Raw genomic sequence first — 26,391 nt, 5'->3', positions numbered from 1 at the left:
CTGATCTGGTTACGGCAGTACACAGCATGGGGCTTGTGACCATGATTTACACAAATCAAATGTGTAGACAAAAAATGAAATATGGCAAATCTTTGCCCATTTCTTGGGAAGAAATCGTAGAGTAGTCTGGGAAATAACAATATTAAGCTGCTACAACTTGAAGCACTCCCGGATGGATGTACTATCATTTGAACTACTGATGGATCTTATTGACCTGATTACCGTCAGTCAGCCAAAATAGACTTTTATTCGGCATTTTTACGTTCAAGTTCTAAAAATACAGTTCATACAGAAAAAAATACTAGTATAAAAGTATTAGCAGTTGATAAAAGGATCCATACAATATATTATATTTATGACATACGGGGGAATAGAGCAGAAAATTACCGTACACGGGAGTGTAAACGCTGGACTTCAGGGTTAGAATCCCTGCTGTAATGGGTTGGTATACGGCTGTATTCCTGACAGGATAAAGTGCAGTAATTGTCGGGGAGAGCGATACTTGCAGCCACCGACTCTTACTCACCAATATCCATGTTGTCAGGGCCAAACTTGATGGTCCCGTCTCTCAGCAACCATGCCCTATGAATAAAACGTACAGTGCCGGATACCACATATGGGAGGAGATTCTCTTAAAAATCGCACAGCTGGCATTACTTGACAAATTCCTGCACTGTTCAGAATACGTTGCAGGTACATGGGTCTCAAAAGGTCATTTTTTTTACATAGTAATAAAAAATGCAGCATATTTTCTGATCCAGAACCACACATTGGGCCCAGCTCTGATTGGGACCCCTGCCACCTCTTAGTTAGACAGGCTACCGTAGGGATCCAAGCCTAAAGCGGCTGTAGAGGGATTTCTCAAAGGGCACAAGGTTGAAGTCAAGGTAAGCCCTGAACCCCAGTTCTACTATAGTATCAGGGTATTCCACACCAAACTTCAATTTTGGTGCATCGATTCTAAGTTTATCATACATGCGTTTTTTAACCTTGTTTCTTAAGTCAATCAAATGCCATACCAATGGTACCTGGGGTTTAATCCATAGCTCAGCCAAACCCAATTCTAGGAGACAGTCCTTCACAGGTGCTAACCACTTTAGGCTTTCCCCCCCCTTCATGGCTCATTACATGTGACAACGCATTCCTGTGTATTTCCAACCCTTCCCCATTCCAGATCCTGGCCCAGAACATAACAGGTCTGTACAAAATCCAATCTGTGACCCTGTTGTTATCTAGTTCAAGATGGACCAGGACTGATGGTGCTGACACAGGTAGGAGTAGCAATTTCTTTAGAAATCTATTTTCGAGTAGACATAGATCACGGGTGTTGGTATGTCCCCATAATTCTGAGCCATACATAGCTGCTGGGACTGCTTGTTTATCTATAAAGTTCCAGGGCAGGGGAAATTGCCCCCCTACTATGTTTCATAAAGAAAGATGAGATTACACCACAGTATTTGTTGAGAGATAGTAGTGATATTTTAACCTGTGGTTCCCAGCTTACAGATTCCTCAAACCGCACTCCAAGGTAGTCAAAATGTGTGACTTGTTCAATACTGTCACCACAAGCACGCAATCTTAATATTCTGCTTTTTGCGTGCTGCGGTCTGAAGACCATGACTTTACATTTTGACGTATTTAGTGAAAGGTGTAATTCAGAGCATGTGTTTTAAAAAATGGCCAAAGCACACTTGAGGCCCTGGGGTGTTGTAGCCAGGAGGACCACATCAGAGCAGAGAGCGGGATATTTATCTGTGTCTATCCTGGGGCTGTCCTAACACCCACGCATCAATTCATCGATCATTTCTTGTATATAACAATTGAATAGAAAGGGGGCCAGGGTACAGCCATGCCTTATTTCAATATTGACCCCAAAGTCATGTGTCTGTTCACCCCTAGCCCCACATCAAACAGTAGCAGCATTGGCGGAGTATAGTGAATGTAAGATAGCATCCAGGTCAGACGGGGCATTTCGCTTCAACAGGATGTTCCACAATTGCTCTCTTGAAACGGTATCAAAAGCGGTTTCAGATCTAAAAAGACAGCATGAAGATACATTTTCATTAATAAGGTGTATTTAGCGATGATCAAAAACAGGATAAAGCAGTGCTCTATCTTACCCCTGTTTGACCTGAACCGCGCCTGAAGATAAGTGATTACATTTTCACGGTCTGCCCATTCCTGGAAGGAGTTTTAAGTATTAATTTACCAAAAAGCTTACTGACTCCACACGAAAGCGAGATGGGCGATAATTCCCTGGGGAATCTCTGCCACCTTTCTTATAAATGGGTACTATTGTTGCTCTACGCCAAGAGGCTGGAATCTCACCACTGCGCAAGTAGCATCAAACTTACACAGAACTGGGGCCCATATCCCAACCTCATCCTTAAAAAGGTTGACTGGGTTCAAATCAGGGTGGTTGCTTTATGGTTTTTCAGATTGCTAAGGGCAACCTCCACCTCCCCAATAGTGAAGACAAAGGGAGCTGGAGTGAGTGGTTTCTAAACTATTGAGATGCAGGCTGTTCAATTTCATTTTGATAGAGATTAGAAAAATGGGTGCGCCATCCCCTCTCGCCGATATTACATGACGGCTCACTAGCCTGAGTCAGGTTCTTCTCACTAATCAGTTTCCAAAAAGAACCAGCATCCCTGGATTGCAGGGCGCCATATTGCTTGTCCCATTGCTCACGTCCAAATTCTCTCTTTTCCACCCAATTAACTCTTTATAATGTGTCCTTAATGCTCGTAGGAGGACTCTGTCACACCCCTGTGGGTTGTCAAATCAAACCACAATCTCTTTTTTTGCACTATGACAGGCAATGACAGGCAATGTCATACCAACCCACATTCAACCGAAAGTCTCCCTTTGTATCATAAGCTGGCTGGGATACCAAGGGAGCTAAATTCCTTATAAGATGTTCAAAGATGACCTCATTACTTACTGGGAATGTTCATATCTTCCTTGTCCTAGTTCTAACAAATGAGGGGTCCCACCCCAAGACATCGCCAAGACAGAACTCTGGTAACAAGGAACATCTATAGTCTCATTGGGCCTCATTACGAGGTTGACGTTAAGGGGTTAACGGCGCAGGTAATGATGCCGGTGCCGTTAACCCTTTACCACCGCATTACGAGGTCCTTTAGCGGGTCACGCTAAGGGTGGCTGGTTTTGCCAGGCTAAAGGACCAGGGAGCTAACAACGGGCCCGTTATTAACGGGCCCGTTGTTAGCTCCTTCGCCATTGTTAGCTCCTTCGCCATTCCCATTGAGCCCTATGGGGGCTCAAATGGGAATGGGGATGGGTATTTTGAATGAGGAATTACCGGGTCCTCCAAGGTTGGAAGGTAATTCCTCATTCAAGGAACCCAGACCCGGTATGCGGTATGGGGGTAGCCATGGAGCTAATAGCACCATGGCTACCTCCATACTCGTAATGACCCCCTTTGATTGTATAGTTTCGTCCCCTGTGATGTGGGTCCATAATTTTGATCTTCCCCCTTTATTTCCTGTACCTTGCAACTCAAGTTCGAAGTCTTGCAGTGCACCAAGAGGGGGTCAGGGAAAAGAACTAGGAAGAGAAAGAAATGGTCTCAGAGTATCAAAGATTTCCAGCAAGTAATCAGGCCATTACCTCATCACTCAATCCTCCTTGTCCCACTGCACCTAGACAAGTTAGGATGTAGCAAGGTCCTAGACTCTGATCTAGAGGACCAAAGAGAGACAAATAAAACCATTTGTGCTGACACATTTCATATCTGACTTCCAAAGGAATAACCTTCATAATTACAAACAGAAACTGCCCTGCAGTACCAGTTATGATGGCAAGAAAACCTCTCCTTCAACCAAAAGGGGAAGAAATGTGTTACTTATATGTAAGTATAAAAATCAACATAGAAGGGAAAACCCATGATGGCGAAATCGCATGAAATAGATGGCAGTACAGTTCGTAATACGTCATATGATGTGACAGATTCCTCTGTACAAAATGCCAGCATGACCCACTATTGTGGCTGGGTCAAAAGTCCTACCATGAAAACCCTTCCTGAAATTCTCCCCATTGCCTTGGCGAGGGGGATATAAGCATTCAAAAATCTCAAAGATGAAACCCAGGGAAGAGCCGTTTAGCCCTAAAATACCCTGACAAATGAAGTGCTCTGGGCACCAATTGGGCAGTTAAGAGCAGGGGTGGAATGGCCTATAGGGAACGTTGGAGATTTCCCTATAGGCCTCTGCACCCTGGGCCTTTTTTGCGTGATAACCAAATGCTCTCATAGTTAAAGGGTGGGGCCACTTTGAACATTATTTCCAGGGCTTCTTTTGGTTCTCAGTCCACCCATGCCTTCAAGGGCTAATACGATAGCTTGACCGCAAAGACTTTAATGATAACATTAAAAAAGACATGACCCTGGGGCACATATAACCTGCAAGGCCAATCGCACAGGAATTAGAGAGGTGTGCAGGTCTGCAACATATTACAATAGCTAGAAACAAAAAACATTGTCTCAACATTAGGAGGGGCCTTAACAGTAGTTTCAATGCAGCCCACACAGCTAGCATTTGCAGCATTCTGGAGTGAAATGATGTCTCTTGACGTGACCGTCTATCAACAGGAGATCCCCAGCGCTACAGCAGTCATTATTCCTGTCAAGAGAGACCCAGAGGCCTTGGCAGACAGGGAGTCATTTGTGAGGACAGACACCAAACAAGAATTATTGATGTTCCTAACATCATTAAATCAATGTGTACAGTGGACTGTGTCTGATAATCAATTTTACCAACAGAATGCCACAGGTAATTGGCAGAACAATGAACCACAGTGATCAGTAACATTGTACCAATCCAACTGCCTATGGTGTCTTAGAGCCAGCTACATTTCAGCAGACAAGCTAAACTTAACACACCCCATGCCCCACTGAGGGACATAAACAACTATAGTGCTGAATGGCGCAGTACAAATACAATTTAAAGTAACACATGTAAAAGAAACCAGGCATGGATTATTGAAATTCATTTATTTATTTATAAATTAAGAATCTAACTTGCAATGTTACCCACTCTGCTTACACATCTCTGGGTGACAAGGGTGTACAGACGCGCCTGAAATTATTACTATATAGGCCAAGCAGTACCCTTACTGCCTGACTTACACACACGTTTTCAATGGGACTTCTCCATGTTAATTTGTTTTTATAAATCTGGCCCTTAGTGTCCTCAAAGACTGCTAGCTCCACAGACATGCAAAGGACCTATACCTCTAAGGCACACATAGAATCTCATAGATCGAGAAAAATACACCCCCTGGCCCCAGTGTGCCATCTCCCAGCCATCTTGTGCTACAAAAGGAATCGGGTAAACTGAAAAATTGGAGATCTTTATAAAGGAGCATAGCTCTCAGATGCAACTACTTTTCAGAAGCAATCCACAATACACAGAGAAACTTGGTAAATGGTGCCACCCAATAACAAGGCGAATGCCTCGTGTTCATAAAAGCGTAGAGATGTGGTACCTGGGCTTGAGGCTTGTTGATGACTTGGCATCTAATTAATTGACTTTTTCATGTCTTACGCTGCAAAACTGATTGCAAACTGTGTGGCTTTTAACCTAATGTAACATAAAAGGTGTACTGTAAAATTCACCATTTCAACACCTTATTTATATATTTTTCTCGAAGGATGGGGGGTCCCTCTCAACCCGCCTTGGTCTATATGCTCTCTCGCTACGCTTGGTAGCTCCTATGGATTTGGCCGGGGCAGAACAAGCCCAGTTCCCTCTTCGGGCTCCCCTTAGAGTGAGCCCCACTACATTAGCTCCGTGCCCCGGTTGTTGCACAGTCCTGACTACTCCCCTGGTGAGTTGGGGCGAAAGATGCATGCAGGCCAAAGGAAGACGTAATATCTATTCAGCCTCCTGGCATCGGGTGGGGATCAACAGCGCAATAGGTTTAATGGCCACACTCACTACCAGCTTTCAAAACTGCCATCCAGCCCAGGCCCCCCAAAAAATGGGTGGCTGGCACTGGCTCCGCCCCTGCGTGCCGCCACGACTTCCACCGTGATCATCATCTCTCTTTGCTGCCAACACTGACAATAGGGTGATAAACTGAGGTGAAGGACTTACTAGCAATTCAAGGACGGGCACCGCAGGAGCTGTTTAACCCCTTTATAAACCTTGCTACTGGGGGCGAATAAAGAGCGGAGCTGCGCTCTCCTGACACAGATTGCCAGCCAGTAATTCTGCCGTTCACACCCGTTCCACATACGTAAACAGTAGACACAGAGAGTGTGCTGAGAAGTCATACACCAGGGGGGCCCTCTCAGGTGTTTAAGATACTTGATCGGGACAGTGCCGTGTGATGTCTACGAAAGAATCCACCATACACGAGACCCGCTGCCAGGGGGTGATTGTCACGTGTCAAAATGTCTTAATGTTAAGTAGGGCTGGAGAAAAGTCGGTCAGTCACATCACATGTCAATCGGGGTACTGCTCGGGCAAGGTAGGGTTGTCACAAGCTTTCCTCTGGAATGGAGGTAGGGCCAGTCGAAAACCAGACTCATGCCTGTAAAAAGACAGCAATGGGCTGGGCAGAGTCAATGCCTGACATAAGAATGGCATTGCACCAGACTGCCAGGACTTTCAATATCTTCCCGGTTTCCTTGCAGGCAAGTCTCTCTTATCTGATTTCACCGTGGCTGTGACAACACCCCTCCCTCTACTCTGCCATTCGCAGCAGGTGCCTCCTAGCTAATCCCTCCCACCCCTCCTTGCCTGTTGCCAGCCTTGGACGGTCCGGACACCAGCTCCTCCTAGAGGAGTGCCCGCAGACGCTCCTGGCCCTCTCCCGCCGTGTTTTGCTCCACCAAAGGAAGTGCGTTTGAGTGCCAGACTCGGGCTAATCAGGTATGTGACGTGGGTGGGTGATGTGCGAGGTGGACCAGCACAGACTTGGACATGCTAGTGATTGCGCCAGCCGCCGACTGCCACCGAGCCAAGGTAGGAAGCACGTCGGGCACAACTTGCAGCCAATCGATATACAACCCCGGGCAACTGCATGCCGTTTAATGCAAAGCGGGCACGGGTTGCAGCAGGCTCACAGCTTATGCATGTGCACTTCTGAGCTATGGCATTTCATATCGACCCGCTCCGGTGCCCTCGGGCCGGGGACTCGGCTGACACAATTAACAATAATGCAAACACCTCACCTGTAACTCTCATTGGGAGCAAGGCACAAGCTAGAAGCTGGAGCTTTTCACAGTACTTGTTTTAAAGGTATACAGGCCAAGTTGGTAAAGTCCCCTGGTGATTCCTCCCGAATGCTGGAAAATTAGTACAAAAATATATGTTTTTAAAGTCCCAATTGACACCTTTAATAAATAAGAGAACGCAGAACTTCCAAGGCGGTAACGGAACTCTGTCTCGATGCAGTTAAAGAGGGCGATGAACCGGGGCAGGGGTGAGAATGCTCATGAAAGTCGAGTCTATGGGGTACTAGAGTTCTCTCCATGGGAGCCTGTGTGGGCAATACATCTCTCTTGTTCAATTTCTATAGAGTAGCAGAGTTTCCTCTTAGCATCTTAATACACATATTTGGGGGAATGGAAATCTGTGGGGCACTCGGGTACTCTTAAGGAGTCGGTGGGAGCAGTAGAGCTCTCTAATTGCGAGTCTCTGGAGGCAGTGACACTTGCTCCATGGAAGTCTATGGGGTACTAGAGTACTCTTAAGGAGTCGGTGGGAGCAGTAGAGTTCTCTCAGTGGGAGTCTCTGGGGGCAGTGATGCATGCTGCATGAAGTCTATGGGGGCACTAGGGTTCCCTTAAAGGGAATTTATGGGATCAGTAGTACTCCCTAAGTGGGAGCCCATGGAAGCAATGAAGCTTAGTCCATGGAAGTCTACGGGGGCACTTGAATAGCAGGAGAGCTCTCTGCATGGGTGTCTATTGAGCCGGTGAAGTTTCCTCTCTTGAAGTCTATGGGGACACTAGCGTTCTCGTAAAGTGAGTTAATGGGATCAGTAGAGCTCTCTCATTGCGAGTCTCTGGAGGCAGTGATGCTTTCCCCCTTGATGTCTATGGGGGCACTAGGGTTCTCTTAAAGCGAGATCATGGGAGCAGTAGAGCTCTCTCAATAGGAGTGTCTGTGAGCACAGATGCTTTTTCCATGGATGCCTATGGAGGCACTAGGTTTCTCTTAAAGGGAGTTGGTGGGAGCAGTAGAGCTCTCTCAATGGGAGTCTAAGCGGGAGCCCATGCAAGCAATGAAGCTTACTCATGGAAGTTTACGGGGGCACTTGAATAGCAGGTGAGCTCTTTCCATGGGAGTCTATTGAGCCGGTGAAGTTTCCTCTCTTGAAGTCTATGGAGGCACTAGCGTTCTCTTAAAGGGAGTTTATGGGAGGAGTAGAGATCTCTTTGTGGGAGTTTGTGGCAGCAATGCAGCTTTCTGTGTGGAAGCCAATGGATGCACTAGATTTCTAGAGTCTACCGGGTCAGTGAATCTCCCTATGTGAGAGTCTATAAGGGCTCTAGAGTTCTCTTGGTGGAAGTTTATGGAGGCAGTAGAACTCTCTATAAGCCTGTTCACAGTGTTGTGGGGTTCCCTCCTTGTGGGGAGCATGCCCCTCTCTGTGCAAGTTAGCACACAGCTCTTGCTACGCGAGTCAAACGATAATACATTTCCCAGAGTGAAAATGCAATGGCGAAGAGCGGAGTGAGAGGATGCAGGTTCAAATAGACTAATTATGTGATAAGTGGGAGTGCATGCCAACATGGGGCCTCACCGAGTAGCATAACTTTGGATTTTGGGCACATGTGCCCGGGGACATCTCTACCAGTTAATCAATAATTTCTCTTGTGAACAAAAAAGGTAGAGCCATTTTCATATGTAGTTTGGGATTTCATTTGTTCTTAGTTCATCTGTTTCACATAGTTTATATTGTGAGCGAGTTTATATTATGTTAAGAAAGTAAATCATTTCAAATGTATGTCATTTCTTTATGTCTAAATTGAGTATAAATTAATCGATATCACATTTTTTAAAATAGTGACACTTTTAAAATGTTTTTTGTTCGTGAATTGAACATTTATATACAATAATTCCATCAATAAAAGAAAGATATAAACAGAGCTAAGTCCTTGGTGCCCTATAAAACCTACAGCACAAAAACAGGCAGCGGGGGTTTGGCGAACAGACAGCAAAGGGAACCCATATCCGTTCTACTGCCACTAATCCTTGTCTTGTTAAACATTTGATGATGGGGTTCCCCTTATTTTGGAGAATGTGTCCCCTAAAAGATTTCTATAGTGAAGCACTTTCTCTTATTCTGATGCGAGGGTTCATCTTGACTCCTTCCGTCCCACCGGCTCTCTGCTTCTTTCTATCCAGCTGTCATGAGGCTACGGGTTACCAAAGCCCTTCCCAAGACAGCTGTTTCTTCCCTGTTTTCCCATATCAGCATCCGGGTACTTTGTATCAAAGCTATTAATCCCTGATACCAAAAATTAATATTCAGCCACGCTCAGCTTTTTGCCTAATTTTGAGGCCCTTTGTGAAAATATGCCCCCAGGTGCCTTTTTTAGCTTCACGTCTCAAGTAAACAATTTCGGCTCCTGGGAGCATTACTGAGATGCTCTCCAGGGGAACCACATGGCAGATATATTGAAAAGAATTGGATCTGCCTTAAGTGGCGCTCAATGGTATGGAATGAGAGTTGATACACAATTTCACAATTTTCACAATTTCCACCATCCCTCGGCACTACACTGGATCCTGATGAACGTAATACCTCTTGAAGTTCTGACCTGTCCACTGCCTCGGATCTGCCAAGATCTGATAGCCGTGCGAGTTATTACCACAGTTATCTACCTCGGATGCATATGCAGGAAGTCCCGGGGAAGCGTCAATTTTCACCACGCTTTCTTGTAGAAAGCTGCGCTGTTGCAAATCCCTATAGAATGGTAAACTCCGACCTCAATCCGGACCAGCTAATCTCCTGAGTGGCTTAATTTGTGGATCATTATATAAATCCCTGACAGCATTGATGTCAGTTGCAGTCTACTTTGGGTCCGCCGGGCTAAATGCAGATGGAAAACTGGGATTATCCAGGGTGAGGTGGAGGTTTAATAACGTTTACCAGGGCTCTCATCTTCTGCCTCATTCTTCTTCAAGAGTAGGCATATTCCTTGATCAGCCTCAATTTAAATGTTCCCCTTTCTTTCTGACAATCGACAGAACCGCCGTAAAATTCCCCAAAATCAGTTTTATCATCTGTGGAGACCTTAATATACATCTGTATACTGCAGAAGGCGTAAGGAGACAATCACATTTACTATCAACAAGAGCTCTTCGCTGGTCAAAAGAGATTGGCATGAGGGATCTAGAACTAATAAATCAGCCCTATGATAAACACAACTATCTATTGCTGGCTGGAAACTGCTTTTTTGGAACTTAAGCCTACTACACGTGCCCGCAGCACTGCAAGCTTTCCTCTTGCTGCTGGCCGCTCGCTTCCTCAAGGGGCGGAGCTTCACTTTGTCACGTGACGCATCACGTGTCACGCACCCAGTGAAAAGAACTGCACAGCCGCCCGGGCGGTGTATCCATTGCTGGCTGGAAACTGCTTTTTTTTAACTTAAGCCTACTACACGTACTCGCAGCACTGCAAGCTTTCCTCTTGCTGCTGGCCGCTCGCTCGCTTCCTCAAGGGGCAGAGCTTCACTTTGTCACGTGACGCATCACGTGTCACGCACCCAGTGAAAAGAACTGCACAGCCGCCCGGGCGGTGTATCTATTGCTGGCTGGAAACTGCTTTTTTTTAACTTAAGCCTACTACACGTACTCGCAGCACTGCAAGCTTTCCTCTTGCTGCTGGCCGCTCGCTTCCTCAAGGGGCGGAGCTTCACTTTGTCACGTGACGCATCACGTGTCACGCACCCAGTGAAAAGAACTGCACAGCCACCCTTGCGGCGTTAAGCCCTGGAGGCAGTAAGGGCTGGAGACGCTGTTATGCTGTTTGGCTGTGACCTGTGAGTAAACTGGTCTGGGTTCGAGAGTTGTATATACCTCTATACCAGCATTACAAGGGTTAGGGGTGGAGAGTCGGACTCTGCCAGCTCCATAAGCTGTCAGGCGTTCCCTAACCTGTGACTGAGTGCTGTAATAACCTCTATGGAAGAATGGAGTCATTTTAACTTGATTATGCTCTGTTGCAAGGACATTTTGAATATCAATTTATTTTAGACTATATTTGCCATCACAATTTGCTATTTTTACACGCAGAGATCCATTTCAAATTGGTATCTCTGATCATAAGAGTGCTTACGGGGCAGTTTTAGATTTGCTGATGCTGTATTTAGTTTCAGTGCAATATTTTATATATTAGTGTTTACTACCCTATTGACTACTTTATATGCTATTCTCTGTTTATCACTAATCTAATTGTTGCATACAGAAATTTTTTGAGAAAGTGTTACTGTATAAGGGTAGTCTGTGGCTGTCTTGGGCTGCTGGAGGGCTACTGAGGTTCTTTGTTTGATTTACTTATTATTTTTTGTGTTCCTTCAACCTTGAATTAGATTTTTCCTATAGTTGTATTTTTTTTTCTTCTTTTTTTTAAAACTTTTTTTCTTTTTGCAATCATTCTGATTTGTGTTTATTGTAAAGGTTAGCAGTACAATGCAACATGTACTTCCGACGCTCAAAACATGCATGCCACCCACAAATATTCTTCAGAATAATTTATTAAATTCATGTTCTCTAGCTCGTACTAGCCAAAGACCCCTGTTCAAGGCATCGAGTTCCACGCCTAATAAAAAATGTACGCCAAAGATAAAGAAGCCTCTTTCTAAGATTGAGGTTATGGCGGACATTCGTAAATACTGTAAAGAGTCCCCAATAGCACAGAAGTCACATCCAAATGCGGCAATGGCGATGTGTAAGTCTACTGTAATAACAGCGCCCCACTCAATACTAACAAAGGCGACTGTTCCAAGTATTACGGAAATAGGTAATCTGGCAGCTGCCTCAATAAAAGAACCAGCTGCAGTTGTGCATCCCTCACCGTCGGACAGTGTAATGCTGATAAACGCAGGTGACTTAGGGGAGTCAGATGAGGTATTACCAGTAGTATTGCCAGTGCCACAAACTGGAGAAGAGCAAGTGGCTACTGACATAGAGGCACATAATATTAGCCATTTAAACGAAGGATCCAACCACAATCTGTCTAGGTCTCCAGTGATGTTTCCAGACACCTCAGACTCCTCTATCAGCTCTATTGAATCTTATACGGCACCAACACCCCATAACCTAAAGAAGGCGGGAGAGGTAGCTAAGAGTGATCAATTTGATCCAATAACGAAAGTGCTGGAAGTGACGTTCACTACGATGAATTTAGCACTACAAACAATGACAAAATTATTTGAATCACTAGAGAGTAAAATAGCAGTGCAGCACACACAAATGGAGCAAATATTACTTTGGCAGAAGGAGACGTCTGTGCTATTACAAAACAGGAAATGCATGTGTCACAAAAATCATGATAATGAAGGGAAAAAGTTGCAAACAAAATCTTCTCAAACCATGCAAAAAGCGGTGGAAAATACAGATATGTTCTGTGCTGTACCTTTCATTCCCGGAAACATTTATGAAGTACTTGAAAAATCTAAACAATCTAAATCAACGAATATGTCTGAAGCAGTGTTACCCCAATCAGAAATAAACTTTAGCTGTGTGACTGTTGATTCACAGTCAAATACAGCAAGTCCTCTTACTTCTAACATAAACAATAACAAAAAAACAGCATACACAATGTTTTCCAAATCCAAAGCTATAGTTAATAAAGCACCGAATCCAAGTAAGTCATCAAAAAATCTAAAAGATCCTTAAAAAAAGAATACGTCTATGTCCAAACAATTCTTTAAGGCATTATCCATGCCAAAACCAGCAAAAAATACTATCTTGCTTTCTAAAGCAATCTCCAAAAAATATCAAAAATTGGAAAAAATTAAAAAAACAGTCTCTATTTGCATCCCAGGTGGGGAGAAAGTGATTACTGCCTATGCTCCACTAGACAATTTGGTGGAAATGTCAGAGAAGCATAATAAACATGTGTGAGAACCACCCACAACGAGCTTGGGGGTAACAGATTCAGTATAAAGCCACAGGTCGTAAAACCTCTAGACAATGCAACTTCCAAGAGAACCAAGAACTAATTGGAAGGGGAATCGCCTAGAGTAATCTATACTTCAGAACTAAACGTGATTTCTGATAAAGTAGATCCAAAACATGTACTCACGTAAAGCAAGCCAAGCAACGTGAAGGACCAGGAAAACCAGGAGAGCTGATTCGATGTTGATTCGATGTTGGACGGTTAAAGGCTTTCTTAATAGAAGTCCGTCTGATAATGCCAGTTCCAGGGTAAGGACAATCCAACCTAAGCCTATACCCGACGGCACGAGGACGCCTAATAACAATCCCAATTCCTTATAGCAAGTTCCAAAGAAAGTCCAAAGCAAAGTTCAAAGCAAAAGTTCAAAGCAAAAGTTCAAAGTGCAGAAAAATCCAATGCGCCAAATCCAGAAATGTCAGACAAGAAACCAGGTCGTTCGTTCCGAGTTCAAGGGAATATTCAATCACAATCCGAGGGACAAAACAGGGTACAAGATAGATAATGCGAGGACAAGGTGGTGAGCTCCAAAAATCGTAAATTCAGAAGCAGCGTTCCGACTACCGGGTGGAGATTTAAAGAAATCACGTGACTCTGCGTGAAACATAGTTACGCCGCAATCGTGCGCGAGCGTGCTCAGGCAACCAACGTCTCCACGGCAATCCCCAACGTTGTTTGATCCGCTGGAAGTGTTTCGACTCCGAGGGTTTTGGGATTGTGGAACGTGTAGTTCTGCCATAACGCTTGAGGGGACGTGAAGCAGACGCTGATTTCTTGACAGTATCCTCCCCCAAAGATGTCTTCACCCCCTGAGAGGCCAGAAAACGAGCCAAAAGCAACGGAGCATGTACATTGGACTCAGGCTCCCAGGTACGATCCTCTGGACCATAACCCTTCCAGTCAATAAGGAAATACCGAACACCTCGGGAAACCTTAGAATCTAGAATCGCCTTCACCTCATACTCCTCTTCCCCCTGTACCTTGACCGGAGGCGGACGAACGGGGAGCCTGGTTCCCTCCGAACAGGGTTTCAGAAGAGAAACGTGAAAAACTGGATGGATCTTCCAATTATACGGCAGTCCGAGTCTCACAGCAGACTGATTGATTATATTCTTGATAGGATACGGACCAACGTATTTAGGCTTTAAACAACTCCTCATGGGAATACGGAGATGTTTGGTGGAAAGCCAGACCAACATACCAGGACGGTAATCGGGCGCTGGAGACCTATGCCGATCGGCGTATTCCTTAATACGGTCTTGAGCTTCCTGTAATCGGGAATGCACCTGTTGGTGTAGGGAAGCAATATCTCTGAGACTGTTTTGTACCGCAGGATTGTCTGAGAAGACTGGAGGATCCAATGGCAAAGAACGAGGATGAAAACCATACAAGGCAAAGAAAGGAGAAACACCAGTAGAAGTGTGGACTGAATTGTTATATGCAAATTCAGCAGTAGCCAACGCCGACAACCATGATTCTTGAAGCTGCATGGTAATGCAACGTAAATACTGCTCCAATGTAGCATTCAAGCGTTCCGTCTGACCGTCCGTTTCCGGATGATAAGCAGAAGAATACCTTGCGTCAACACCCAGAGAAGTAGTAAGATGTTTCCAGAACCGTGAGGTAAACTGTGAGCCCCTGTCAGATATAACAATATCCGGAAGACCAAAACGACGGAACACATGGCGAAGAAATAGGTCCGCCAAAACCGGAGCCGTGGGCAAACCTTGACAAGGAACAAACACAGCCAGTTTGGAAAAGTAATCTATGACCACCCATATGGCGTCAAACCCCTGAACGGGCGGGAGTTCTGTGATGAAATCCATAGACACCATGGACCAAGGTTTGCTTGGAACGGGAAGAGGACACAATAGACCCACTGGTTTTGTGGTTGAGGACTTACACTGGGCACAAACGGCGCAGGTAGAGATATAATTCGAAACATCCTTCTGCATTGATGGCCACCAGCACCATCTCTTGAGTTGTTCCACAGTCTTGCGTACACCAGAATGAGCTGAAACCAATGAATCATGACTCCAATGTAAGGCAGTTTGTCTGGAATCAACATCTGGAAGATAAAGACGATCTTTGACATAAGGCAAAGAGTTGATTATTGTCATATTCAATTTCTCAATCTCTGAAGGATTCTCCGAAACCCATTCTCTAATGGATTCCTGTAGTGATGGATTCAAGGTACAAGAACATATTACCTGATTAGGCAATAACAGACCACCAAATTCCCTGGAGGAAGAGTCATTCCCGTCCCTCCTTGAGAGAGCGTCTGCCTTAGAATGCAGAGCCCCAGGACGGAATGTGATCTGGAAATTGAATTGCGAAAAGAATTCGTGCCACCTGGCATGCCTGGCTGTGGTGCATTTCACTGACTGCAAGGCCAGCAGATTACGATGATCAGTGTAGACCTGTACTGGAACAGCAGTACCCAGAAGATGATGTCGCCATACCTTAAAAGCGTCACGTATGGACAATAATTCACGCTCGGTGATAGTATAGTTAGCTTCATATTTGGTAAGCTTCCTGGAGTGAAACGCCACAGGATGAAGGAAACCTGTGTCTTTGCAAAACTGAGACAAAACTGCCCCAACCGCTTGATCAGAAGCGTCAGCCTCCACACAGAATGGCAATGAAGGGTTAGGATGTTGGAGGACCGGTGCGGTGGTGAACGCTGTCTTGAGGCTCTCAAAGGATACTTGTGCTTCAACCGTCCACTTGAAACCATTCTTAGGACTAGTAAGGGCAGTCAAAGGAGCCACTATAGCAGAAAATGAGCGTATAAAACGTCTGTAAAAGTTCGCAAACCCTAAAAAGGACTGCAAGGATTTAACAGATGTAGGAGCTGGCCAGTCCAATACAGCCCTTACTTTGGTATCACTCATGCCGACTCCCTGATTCGTGATGTCGTATCCTAGGAATTCCACATGCTGGGCATGGAAAATGCACTTTTCTAGTTTAGCATAGAGATGATGGTCTCTGAGCCTTTGTAATACCGTAGAAACATGTTGTACATGAGTCTCATAGTCTGGAGAGTAGATCAGGATATCATCGAGATATACGATGACATATTGGTCGAGTAAATCACTGAAGACATCGTTAATAAAAAACTGGAATGTAGCTGGTGCATTGCACAACCCAAAGGGCATGACTAAGTACTCATACAGGCCATATTTGGTTTTAAACGCCGTCTTCCACTCATCCCCCTTCCGTATTCTGACCAAATTATAAGCGCCCCGCAAATCCAGTTTGGTGAAGATGGTAGAAGAGCCCAACTGGTCCAGAAGAACCGAGATGAGTGGTATTGGATATTGATTACGGATGGTGACAGCGTTTAATGCACGGTAATCAATACATGGGCGCAGATCGCCTTCTTTCTTTGGTACAAAAAATAAAGGCGATGCCGCTGGAGAACGTGATGGTCTGATGAAGCCTGAAGCCAGTGACTTGTCCAGATACTCCTTGAGCACTACATCCTCCTTGTGGGTCAATGAATAGATGCGGCCAGATGGTATATCGGCATTTGGAACCAGATCAATAGGACAGTCATACTGACGATGTGGTGGGAGGGTCTCTGCACCTCGCTTGTCAAATACATCTTTGAAGTTACGGTACTCCCCAGGTAACACTGTGTTCATGACTGTCCCAATAACCAGAGCGGAATCCAAGAGATGAGTACTGGGTCCCGAAGACAGGGATTCTGCTGTCCCACAAGATTTAGCACAATATTGAGACCAAAAAGAAACCGTCCCTTTAGCCCAATCCACTAACGGATTATGCCTTCTTAGCCAAGGTAGTCCAAGGATTAACTTGAACTGAGGTGCTGAAATAACGTCGAAGGCTATGGCCTCAGTATGCCCAGAAGAAGTAGTCATGATGAGATCTACCGTTTGTTCTGTGACCAGACCAGATAACAAGGTTGTGCCATCAACAGCATTGACCAGTTCCGGCGAAGACTTGGGAATAAGAGGAATACCAAGACTCTTAACAAACTGGCTGTCAGCATAATTCCCAGTAGCCCCTGAATCCAATATAGCATCCGCCATACAAGAAACCATGGAAGAGGCACAGACTTCAACAGATATGGGAAACAAAACCATGGTATTAGAGCCCGTATTTGCGGGACTCGACAACGGGGCTCTCTCTATTGCCGAGCTTTGGAGTTTCCCTGTTTTCGTGGTTTTTTAGAACACTGTCTTAGGAAATGTTCCGAGGAGCCGCAGTAATAACACAAATTGTTCTTTCTACGGTGCTCTCTTTCTTCAGCCGAGAGTGGAGCTCTAAGAGTACCTATCTGCATAGGCTCGGGCGAAGTATGGCTCTGCTCCGTGGCTACGGGTGTAGGATAGGGAACCGGACTCTTTTCCCCTTTGCGTTCTGCCCTCCGTGCGTCTATTTGCAGGACTAGATCTACCAATTCTGAGAAAGCAGTAGGAATCACTGGGACAGAGGACAAAACATCCTTGAGAGAGTCTGAAAGCCCTTTGTAAAACAGAGCCCCTTTCTTTGCCTCAGGCCAATCCGTTTCTGCGACCAATTGGTTGAACTTGGCTAGATAGGACAGCAAGGGCAAATCCTTTTGTTGTAAGGAGAGCAGTTCCAAATCTGAAGCCTGGGATTTATACCGGGTGTCAAAGACACGAGACATCGCTGATATGAGAGCATCACAATCATACAAAAGATGACTCCCTTGTTCCAGTAACGGGTTAGCCCAGACCGCAGCGGTACCCCCAAGGTAGGACAAGACAAACGCCGCCTTGGTAGTGGCATCAGGGAAAGATGTAGGACGGCACAAGAAATGCAGTCTACATTGATTGATGAAGGTGCGGAACGTTTTGGGATCCCCCATAAAACGTTCCGGAGGGGCCAATGGAAACTGGGCCGTCATGTACACGGGCGCATTGCCCTGTCGAGGAGCGCCCGCTCCAAAGGCAGAACCAGAAGGAATAGCACCAGCACCATCACCCGCCTGCAATCCGGCCTGAAGGGCGTCGATCCGGCGCTGGGTGGCATCATGAGCCGCAGTCATGTCTGCGCGTAGACCAGCAACCAACTGAACCATAGCTGCCAACGGATCGTCGGCAGTTTCCATATTATGGATATAAGGCTTCTGAATATGTGAGAACCACCCACAACGAGCTTGGGGGTAACAGATTCAGTATAAAGCCACAGGTCGTAAAACCTCTAGACAATGCAACTTCCAAGAGAACCAAGAACTAATTGGAAGGGGAATCGCCTAGAGTAATCTATACTTCAGAACTAAACGTGATTTCTGATAAAGTAGATCCAAAACATGTACTCACGTAAAGCAAGCCAAGCAACGTGAAGGACCAGGAAAACCAGGAGAGCTGATTCGATGTTGATTCGATGTTGGACGGTTAAAGGCTTTCTTAATAGAAGTCCGTCTGATAATGCCAGTTCCAGGGTAAGGACAATCCAACCTAAGCCTATACCCGACGGCACGAGGACGCCTAATAACAATCCCAATTCCTTATAGCAAGTTCCAAAGAAAGTCCAAAGCAAAGTTCAAAGCAAAAGTTCAAAGCAAAAGTTCAAAGTGCAGAAAAATCCAATGCGCCAAATCCAGAAATGTCAGACAAGAAACCAGGTCGTTCGTTCCGAGTTCAAGGGAATATTCAATCACAATCCGAGGGACAAAACAGGGTACAAGATAGATAATGCGAGGACAAGGTGGTGAGCTCCAAAAATCGTAAATTCAGAAGCAGCGTTCCGACTACCGGGTGGAGATTTAAAGAAATCACGTGACTCTGCGTGAAACATAGTTACGCCGCAATCGTGCGCGAGCGTGCTCAGGCAACCAACGTCTCCACGGCAATCCCCAACGTTGTTTGATCCGCTGGAAGTGTTTCGACTCCGAGGGTTTTGGGATTGTGGAACGTGTAGTTCTGCCATAACGCTTGAGGGGACGTGAAGCAGACGCTGATTTCTTGACAACATGCTTCTCAAAAAAATAATAAGGACAAGAATAACAAAGTGCAGTCCGTTGATGAAAAAGCTTTACAACGAAAAGAGATACGAAAAGCAGTGGACGCTTATATGACGGAACGTGTCCTTACCGAAATACCGTTCACTCGCCATTTCTTAACTAATACAAAGCCTGCTAGAGTAATTGAAACACGTGATGAGAGTTTCAATGATAATGCTGATTCACAGGGCAACAACGGAACACACCCGTGTAAGTCTGTCCTCAGCAAGTCCGCACTGGTGCAAAAAAAGCAAGTGAGCAAGTTATCAAAACAAACAATCGAGCTGGAGCTCACTCCAGATCTGGAAATGGACCCCGGATCAAGAGCTGCTTTCTCTCTGCAGAATGAGACTAATGCTGTACAAACATCTATGAGTTCTATGCAGGCATTACAACTTTTGCAGACGGCACTTGCAGGGCTCTTACCTTGTGAAATCCAAGAGAATTTGAGAATGCCTAGTGCTAAGAATCCAGAATTAACACAAACAAATCTGTTTCCAACTGGTATTAAGCGTCCGGCGGCATATGCATTGATTCTCTCATGCCGTCCAGCGCCTTATCCACAGTATGATATCAACAGACATACTGCTTTAGCTATTTTTTCTGATTTACCGCAATTAGAGGACATATTGTCCACTGATTTAGCACTAATAGAATTCCCTAAAAACAAAATAGCAACTACAGTAAAAATCTGAATGAATTCGAGAGTGGTGCAAAACACAATATGGATGGGAAAAGAGGCTTTATTCAATTTGGGTTTATAATTTCAACAGAGGATCCACAAGAAACGATTCCTAGTACAAAACATAATAAACCCTATAAAGGCATTAGCCAAGAGCAAATGATATTTGAGGAAAAACGATTCAATAAGCATCATTTGCCCACTAATACTGAGAACTAGCTAGGCTCCAAATTTCCATGTGATACACTTGCATTAATTAGTTGGAACACAAGGGGCTTCAAGCATTTAAATCAAAGCTTTAGTGATCTAATTAATTATGACATCATTATGCTGCAGGAAACATGGTTACAGGTAGTACCTTTGATGGATGACTATAATGTATGTTTAAATCCAGCTCATAAAGCTGAAAATGGTCGCCCTATGTCAGGCCTTCTCATTGCAATTAAAATTGTTTCAGATTCGGTTATTGATCCATGGTTCAATCCAAATAGATTTATTCAAATGGTCAAACTTAAAACATCTGAATATACAATAGCCATCATTAATTTGTACTGGAATTCGGCTGGTATTGCTGAGACACGATTTATTGAAGATCTGTCTGATTTAATGCTAAAGATATCTCAAGACAAATCTATAATGCATATAATTATGGGTGGCGATTTGAATTTGAATTGTCTTTACGCAAGGTCATCTAAGTCCCAACCAAGACTAAAAGCATGGAACCAATTTATAAAATGTTATAATTTTGTGATGCTTAATGGCTCATGCGCGTCTGATATCCCCGCACATCCAACATGGAGGCGGGGGAAAACAGAATCTATAATTGATTATCTATATGTGAGCACTTCAGTATTCCCATGTATTGTTGATTTTTGTGTTTTGCAATCGGATTATAGTGATCATGATCAGCTAACAGTTAAATGGACAACGTGCAATCCATCTAGGCAGACACAAAGAGAGCATGGTCTAACAAATCTGACCATCAATGCGAGAAGCACAAGACTATGATGTTCGGATAGGCAGCTGCATGAATATCATGATTATGTACAGAATTGTGTGAGCTTGACCAAACAGGGTGAGGCATTGGATGATGATTATTATACAATGATGCCTTATTTTCTTCATGATAAGAAAAGAAACTTGGGATTTGCAAAACCATTTATACACACATATAATGATGAAGTAAAAAAGCGGAAAACTTTGTTTAGGATGGAAAAAAGAATTGCTGGCAAGCTCCCTGTGATACTAAGAGGGCCCACACTAAACAAGATAAAGACACGGTATAAAAATTGGCTGAGAGCTAGACGGGCTAACCTATATCAGATTGATGGTCAAAACATGCTTAGTTTAATACAATCTAAAAACTCTGCAAAAACATGGTCAATCTTGAATGGTGCTGTGAATGGACCACAGGGGCTCATACAAGGCAATAGCATTATGGAGTCTGACTGGATATCTTATTTCACTAACTTACATGCTAAACCAACAAATAATGCAAGTTTGGATTCAGTCGAGTTCACAACTAAATTTAATCTGGAATTTGATTTATTAGATATCCAGCTGTGCATCAATTCTATAAGTCGGTCGAGGGCGTGTGGTCCCGATGGGCTGTCAAATCAGACACTAAGACAAAGCCCTCAAATATGGGTCCAAATACCTTTATGATATCTTTACTATGGTGAATGTTTCTCAAACTATCCCCCAGTTATGGAGACATTCAATTACAGTACCAATTTACAAAAAGGGTAATCGTCAGGCTCCTAACAGCTACCGGCCAATAGCATTACTAGACGCACCAGGGAAGATCTTTACACGTCTCATCTTGAAAAAACTTAAACATTGGGCACAAAAAACACAAATGGTGGATCCTCTTCAAGCTGGCTTTGTAACAGGAGTGGGCACAATTCCTAACATAATGATATTGAACTTAATTAAGGATAAGTGTGCAAATCTTGGTCAACCGATTTATCTAGCATTTGTTGATTTCAAAATAGCTTTTGATTCTGTCGACAGTTTGCTACTATACAAAAAGCGCTACAAGTGTCCCGATACTCTATTGGCTTTGATTGGCTTGCTCCATTCTAATACTTTCATGTGAGTAAGATTGACTCTAGATGGAATTCTATCAGGTTATATCCGTATACAGAGAGGTTTGAAACAGGGATGTATTCTGGCATCAACACTGTTTAATCTGTTCACTCTAGATATAGGCCGTGTGTTTCAGAATATAATTTGTGATGCTCCAAAACTGGGTTTGTATTCGATAAATTATCTGCTTTATGCAGATGATCTCATTTTATTATCCAGACCAGTGGTTTACAAAACATGCTGAATGCATTAAACTTATATGCAGTAGACAACAATTTGGTGATTAATACAGCAAAGACGCAAGTATTGGTGTGTAAACCAAAAAAGCAGTTGAAGGTTAGCTCCTATCAGTGGTACCTGGGAAGTGAACAACTTGAAAAAGTCAATACGTATAGATACCTGGGCATTATGATATCCAACTCTCTGAGAAAGAATGAAAATTAAATAGGAATCACTCAGAAGTTACTTCCATTAATTGCCCAGGCAAGGTTATTAACATATAAATATGCACAATTTTCCTACTCCCATATACTGCTATTCTACAGACAAAAAGTGACTCCTAACCTCACGTATGGGGTCGAATCTACACTACCTAAACAACGTAACTTTTCGGACAGGAAAGAATCCAAGTTTTGGAAAATAATCCTAAACATTCCTATGTCCATGTCCAAAGCTATATTGCGTTTTGAACTGGGTTTGACATCTTTGTATGCACAGGATCAATGGAAGAGATGTGCGTTGTTTAGGAAATGTTTGTTAAATATTGGCTCCTTAAATGTTGTTGGAATATTAGCAATGTATCTAGCCACCACAAATGATTCTTACTCCAAGGTATGGACACAGAATATTATAAATATTCTAGCAGATGCTGATATTTCTTTAGACATTCTGCTGACTAATCAAGCTAGAGCAAAAATTAAGTTATTCCAAATGAATTGGATTATAACAATAGAACAATGCTCTAGAATGAAAGATTTTGATATATCGATATTTGGGCAGAAAAAACTAGGAATAATGGGTGAGTATCTACAGAAATATCCTTCTCCGCAGATGCGCAATCAGTATCTGCGCTTTAGATGCAATTTATGGCATACTAGATCGGTATTGGCAACAAGAAAGTAAATTCCGGAGAATGAACATTTTTGTAGATGGTGCAAAGTACCAACACAGGAACAAACTCTAAAGCATTGTTTAATTGAATGTCCGAATCTTGATATTATAAGAAAAAAGCATTTTTTCAGAATCACCCGTGATCTATTGCCTATGAACCACTCTGATGCATGGAAATGGTTATTTGCGACTAACAAACTAACGGTTCAAATTGCCACTGTTCAATATCTGAATGAATTATTTAAAAATGAAGAAATTGTGAATTAAGAAATATACTAAGAAATGTAAGATATGATATGATATGGTATTTGTAACGCGCCTATACACAAGTGTTTCAAGGCGCGACAAGAAGGATCTAAGCTAGATGGAAATCGTTTTATAGGATGTAGATATGATGTATAAAGCAAATATTTGATAATGTTTCTCAAAAGGGAATTGTAAATATGAAATTAATTTTATAAGATTGCTATGATACTCTCTGATGAAATTATGTATTTTTATTTTTTTATTTTTTAATAATGGATATAAATTGATAAAGCTGTATGTTTGACTATGCTGAAAATAATGTCTTTTTTATGTATTTTTGAAAGGTTCAATGAAATGAACTAACCAAATAAAAAAATAAAAATAAAAAAAATAAACAAAACTGCCTTCTGCCAACCTGGTCATCCAGAAAGACGACAGCAATTATTTATTACATATACCTGACTTCAGATATAAACAATAAGTTAGTAGGATTGCAAGTATTCCCTACCATCAAAAGCGACCACTCAATGCTCGAGATCTCAGTGGCAGGAGGAAATGTAACATATGCGGCCCCCCCTCCTACCTTGCTGGAAATAACAGGAGCAACATCCAGATTAAGAATCAGCAACAACCAGTTGGCCGCCATCCCACAGCTCTTTCAACAAACAGATGCCAGACGAACTTAAAATAAACTATGACTGGACCCTTATTCTGTATCAAATGAACAGAACACTATAGAGAAACCAACTCACCGTCATTATTATAATCCAGAAATAGTATTAAAAAAAAAACCTTTGACAAAACATTCGGAAGTGGTCAAAAGATTCCACCGAAGAAAATCTTAAAAAGATTAAGAATGCTAAGCAAGCCTATAGAAATTGGAATAAAACTAATGCGTTTAAGTCACAACAAGATGACGCAGAAGCTATGCTAGATACACTGCTAAACAACAATACAAGACAGCATCATTTGATGGTAGCCAACGTCACAGAAAACCACAGGATCACACATTTCGCAAATCTCTATAAAGATCGAACCCAAATTGAACACCTGGATAAAATTCCCAGCACAAACAAATGGACCATTACCTGGGAAAAAGAGCCATTTGTAGAGATGATCCACAATCTAAATGTATCCAGAGCACCAGGTCCTGATGGATTATCTAATGCCGCCTTGAAACGAGATCCAGAGACTTGGGATAACATTCTGGACCACATTCTAACTTTGGTCAACTCACTAAAGGTGCTACCCACCACCTGGTCTAAAGCGGTATTGATACCGATCTATAAACAGGGCAACAGAGATGATCCTGCCAACTTTAGACCCATTGCCCTGTTAGACCCTTTAGGCAAATTATTTGAAAGCTATCTCCTTAAAAAGCTGTCCGCCTGGGCTAAAGCGACCAACCGCTTCGATTGTCGACAAACAGGATTCACTCCAAAAGTTGGGACGAACGTGAACCTGTTTATTCTAAATGTTCTAAAACATGAAGCATTAACATCTAAAACCGCTCTTTACGCGGCCTTCATAGATCTGCATATGGCCTTTGATGCATAAATAGGAATATCTTGTGGAACAAGCTTGCGAGTTGGAAATGCCCTCCAGAGATATTGGAACCCATTAAGTTACTCTATTCCAATACTACAATTTAAATTAGATTAACGAAAGAAGGAACCACTACTGACTCTATAACAACTTGGCATGGTCTAAAACAGGGCTGCCCTCTGGCAGCAACATTATATAACCTATATACAGCGGACTATTCTTCAAATATCAAATCACATCTTCTGAATCCACCGAAAATCAACTCAGTTCCGATCCCATATTTGATGTATGCTGATGACATAGTACTCCTTGATAAGACACCCTCAGGATTACAGGAAAATCTATGTATGACAGAAACATACATGAAAGCTAACGAATTACAGATCAATAAAAAAAAAACTAAAACTATGTCATTAACTGCCTATCAAAATACAAAGCATCGATATAGGACACTGAATCTCACACTAGATAACAATCTACTGGCCAGTGTAACTACCTTCAAATACCTAGGTGTTGTGCTGAACCAACATAAGGCAGAAATAGCCTGGGCAACTACACTGGAGACTAAAATTCAATTGCTAGCCCGACAAGGGGTGATGCTACACAAGCGCTTTGGCAAATTTTCGCTCAAACCAATTGTAGCCTTTTATCGCCAGAAGGTTATCCCTATAATTATCTATGGGAGTGAAGCTATGATTACACCTACCCTCATAAACTGGCAAAAGCTTGAAGCTATTTTCTGGCGTAAGATCTTGCATCTCCCCAAGAACTTTCCTATGCCCCAAATTTGCTTTGAGGTAGCATTGCAATCTCTCGCCTCACTAGTTCTTTGGAAGCAGTTAGATTTCCTACGAAAAATCATAAATGGGGAACACATTCCAGCCATACAAATTCTACATGAAATGCCTCAGGCGATGAATAACAGTGGAAGTCAAGACTTTTCTTGGCCATGGTAAAAGAAGACATTACTGTCGAAATGCTCATCAAACGGCCACAACATGCAAAGATTAAGCTGCAACGCAATGATTGGACAAAACAACAGAAGAGAAAACTAGGTATAACATGAACTTACTTTCTCCTTTTGACATACGAGCCCTGAATGAACTTCCACAGTATCTGGCACTCTTTCCTGATCCTACTATCCGGACAATCTTCATGAAACTTCGCTTTAACATCCTGCCGACGCGACAAAGACTAGCCCACATCCACAAAATAACAAAAGATGAACAATTCTGTCGATATTGCAAGGATATAGATGCCACAGAATCCCCCAAACATTTAATCATGGTATGCCCTGCACTATCCGCCAAGAGAGCCTTCTACGGAGAAGCATTTAACATTGCCCAGCATCAAGAGGAGGGAGATAACAGATGGCTAAAGCTTCTTGGAGGCAAAAACAAAAAATTAATTTTCACAATCGTCCAATTCCTGGTTGACATTCTAGATTATAACCAAGAATGAAGCATATAGTCAGCACTGTGAAATGTATTTATTTTGTTTTTTCTTTTTTTTTCTAAATCTTGTAAACTAACGATAAATGAAATGTGTATGATAATTTAAATGA

The 26,391-nt window shown here is 43.1% G+C and overlaps 1 long non-coding RNA gene across 1 annotated transcript in view; it reads right to left on the bottom strand.

Annotated features, from left to right (window-relative positions):
- Positions 1-324: 324 nt before the first annotated feature.
- The window catches only part of LOC138488722 (uncharacterized), a 40,307-nt gene continuing 14,240 nt past the window's right edge, over positions 325-26,391 (bottom strand). The window contains exon 4 of the long non-coding RNA XR_011274703.1: positions 325-2,033. This is a non-coding gene — a long non-coding RNA (uncharacterized lncRNA). The remainder of the gene's footprint in view (positions 2,034-26,391) is intronic.

The sequence above is a fragment of the Ambystoma mexicanum genome, chromosome 9, assembly GCF_040938575.1.
Source record: "Ambystoma mexicanum isolate Mex_15411 chromosome 9, UKY_AmexF1_1, whole genome shotgun sequence".
In the NCBI taxonomy this organism is placed as follows: Eukaryota; Metazoa; Chordata; class Amphibia; order Caudata; family Ambystomatidae; genus Ambystoma; species Ambystoma mexicanum.
Note: the sequence above shows the minus strand (reverse complement) of the source record. Positions and strands in the feature narration are given on the sequence as shown.